Source organism: Aegilops tauschii, chromosome 1 (assembly GCF_002575655.3).
Source record: "Aegilops tauschii subsp. strangulata cultivar AL8/78 chromosome 1, Aet v6.0, whole genome shotgun sequence".
In the NCBI taxonomy this organism is placed as follows: Eukaryota; Viridiplantae; Streptophyta; class Magnoliopsida; order Poales; family Poaceae; genus Aegilops; species Aegilops tauschii.
Genome location: NC_053035.3, coordinates 12,981,733 through 12,985,725, shown reverse-complemented (window position 1 = coordinate 12,985,725; position 3,993 = coordinate 12,981,733).

Genomic DNA, 3,993 nt, shown 5'->3' with positions numbered 1-3,993 from the left:
TCCAATTTTTGTCGTAACCCTCTCTAATGTTTTGCACATGCTATGTGGGTGAAATGATGATACCATGCCAAGTTTCGACATTTTCAGAGTTCATTTTGTAGTGATTTTCAATTTCACGGTCATTTAGCTCTCTAAACAAATCGGTAAATGACTAAAAAATAGCAAATGATGTCAGAAAGTTTTGAAAATTGATGACGTCGCTTTGAATGGTGTGTACGGAACGCAAAAAAGTCTGGAGTTATAATAAGTTTTTAAAAAATGAAGTGCCCATGTAACAGATGAGTTGTCGTCAGAAACCCTGATACTTAGAAAGAGATTGTCCAGTTTGTACACGAAGTGCATCCAGTTTTTGCCGTAACCCTCTCTACTCTTTTGCACATGCTATGTGGGTGAAATTATGATACCATCCAAGTTTCGGCATTTTCAGAGTTCATTTTGTAGTGATTTTCAATTTCACGGTCATTTAGCTCTCTAAACAAATCGGTAAATAACTAAAAAATAGCAAATGATGTCAGAAAGTTTTGAAAATTGATGACGTCACTTTGAATGGTGTGTACGGAACGCAAAAAAGTCTGGACCTATAATAAGTTTTAAAAAATGAAGTGCCCATGTAACAGATGAGTTCTCGTCAGAAACCTTGATACTTCGAAAGAGATTGTCCAGTTTGTACACGAAGTGCGTCCAGTTTTTTTCGTAACCCTCTCTACTCTTTTGCACAAGCTATGTGGTTGAAATGATTATACCATGCCAAGTTTCAACATTTTCGGAGTTCATTTTGTAGTGATTTTCAATTTCACGGTCATTTAGCTCTCTAAACAAATCGGTAAATGACTAAAAATAGCAAATGATGTCAGAAAGTTTTGAAAATTGATGACATCGCTCTGAATGGTGTGTACGGAACGCAAAAAAGTCTGGAGTTGTAATAAGTTTAAAAAAATGAAGTGCCCATGTAACAGATGAGTTCTCGTCAGAAACCCTGATACTTCGAAAGAGATTGTCCAGTTTGTACATGAAGTGTGTCCAGTTTTTGTCGTAACCCTCTCTACTCTTTTGCACATGTTATGTGGGTGAAATGATGATACCATGCCAAGTTTCGACATTTTCAGCGTTCATTTTGTAGTGATTTTCAATTTCACGGTCATTTAGCTCTCTAAACAAATCGGTAAATGACTGAAAAATAGCAAATGATGTCAGAAAGTGTTGAAAATTGATGACGTCGCTTTGAATGGTGCGTACAGAACACAAAAAAAGTTTGGTGTTGTAATAAGTTTAAAAAAATGAAGTGCCAGTGTAACAGATGAGTTCTCGTCCAAATCCCTGATACTCCGAAAGAGATTGTCCAGTTTGTACACGAAGTGCGTCCAGTTTTTGTCGTAACCCTCTCTACTCTTTTGCACATGCTATGTGGGTGAAATGATGATACCATGCCAAGTTTTGACATTTTCAGAGTTCATTTTGTAGAGATTTTCAATTTCACGGTCATTTAGCTCTCTAAACGAATCGGTAAATGACTAAAAAAATAGCAAATGATGTCAAAAAGTTTTGAAAATTGATGACGTCGCTTTGAATGGTGTGTACGGAATGCAAAAAAGTCTGGAGTTGTAATAAGTTTAAAAAAATCAAGTGCCCATGTAACAGACGAGTTCTCGTCAGAAACCCTGATACTTCGAAAGAGATTGTCCAGTTTGTACACGAAGTGCATCCACTTTTGTCGTAACCCTCTCTACTCTTTTGCACAAGCTATGTGGGTGAAATGATTATACCATGCCAAGTTTCGACATTTTCGGAGTTCATTTTGTAGTGATTTTCAATTTCACGATCATTTAGCTCTAAACAAATCGGTAAATGACTAAAAAATAGCAAATGATGTCAGAAAGTTTTGAAAATTGATGACGTCGCTTTGAATGGTGTGTACGGAACGCAAAAAAGTCTGGAGTTGTAATAAGTTTAAAAAAATGAAGTGCCCATGTAACAGATGATTTCTCGTCAGAAACCCTGATACTTCGAAAGAGATTGTCCAGTTTGTACATGAAGTGTGTCCAGTTTTTGTTGTAACCCTCTCTACTCTTTTGCACATGCTATGTGGGTGAAATGATGATACCATGCCAAGTTTCGACATTTTCAGCGTTCATTTTGTAGTGATTTTCAATTTCACGGTCATTTAGCTCTCTAAACAAATCGGTAAATGACTAAAAAATAGCAAATGATGTCAGGAAGTTTTGAAAATTGATGACGTCGCTTTGAATGGTGTGTACGGAACGCAAAAAAGTCTGGAGTTGTAATAAGTTTAAAAAAATGAAGTGCCCATGTAACAGATGATTTCTCGTCAGAAACCCTGATACTTCGAAAGAGATTGTCCAGTTTGTACATGAAGTGTGTCAAGTTTTTGTTGTAACCCTCTCTACTCTTTTGCACATGCTATGTGGGTGAAATGATGATACCATGCCAAGTTTCGACATTTTCAGCGTTCATTTTGTAGTGATTTTCAATTTCACGGTCATTTAGCTCTCTAAACAAATCGGTAAATGACTAAAAAATAGCAAATGATGTCAGGAAGTTTTGAAAATTGATGACGTCGCTTTGAATGGTGTGTACGGAACGAAAAAAGTCTGGAGTTGTAATAAGTTTAAAAAATGAAGTGCCCATGTAACAGATGAGTTCTCGTTAGAAACCCTGATACTTCGAAAGAGATTGTCCAGTTTGTACACGAAGTGCGTCCATTTTTTGCCGTAACCCTCCCTACTCTTTTACACATGCTATGTGGGTGAAATGATGATACCATGCCAAGTTTCGGCATTTTCAGAGTTCATTTTGTAGTGATCTTCAATTTCAAGGTCATTTAGCTCTCTAAACAAATCGGTAAATGACTAAAAAATAGCAAATGATGTCAGAAAGTTTTGAAAATTGATGACGTCGCTTTGAATGGTGGGTACGGAACGCAAAAAAGTCTGGACCTGTAATAAGTTTTAAAAAATGAAGTGCCCATGTAACAGACGAGTTCTCGTCAAAAACCCTGATACTTCGAAAGACATTGTCCAGTTTGTACACGAAGTGCGTCCAGTTTTTTTCGTAACCCTCTATACTCTTTTGCACAAGCTATGTGGGTGAAATGATTATACCATGCCAAGTTTCGACATTTTCGGAGTTCATTTTGTAGTGATTTTCAATTTCACGGTCATTTAGCTCTCTAAACAACTCGGTAAATGACTAAAAATAGCAAATGATGTCAGAAAGTTTTGAAAATTGATGACGTCGCTTTGAATGGTGTGTACGGAACGCAAAAAAGTCTGGAGTTGTAATAAGTTTAAAAAAATAAAGTGCCCATGTAACAGATGAGTTCTCATCAGAAACCCTGATACTTCGAAAGAGATTGTCCAGTTTGTACACAAAGTATGTCCAGTTTTTGTCGTAACCCTCTCTACTCTTTTGCACATGCTATGTGGGTGAAATGATGATACCATGCCAAGTTTCGACATTTTCAGCGTTCATTTTGTAGTGATTTTCAATTTCACGGTCATTTAGCTCTCTAAACAAATCGGTAAATGACTGAAAAATAGCAAATGATGTCAGAAAGTGTTGAAAAATGATGACGTCGCTTTGAATGGTGCGTACAGAACACAAAAAAAGTCTGGTGTTGTAATAAGTTTAAAAAAATGAAGTGCCAGTGTAACAGATGAGTTCTCGCCCAAATCCCTGATACTCCGAAAGAGATTGTCCAGTTTGTACACGAAGTGCGTCCAGTTTTTGTCGTAACCCTCTATACTCTTTTGCACATGCTATGTGGGTGAAATGATGATACCATGCCCAGTTTCGACATTTTCAGAGTTCATTTTGTAGAGATTTTCAATTTCACGGTCATTTAGCTCTCTAAACAAATCGGTAAATGACTAAAAAAATAGCAAATGATGTCAGAAAGTTTTGAAAATTGATGACGTCGCTTTGAATGGTGTGTACGGAACGCAAAAAAGTCTGGAGTTCTAGTAAGTTTAAAAA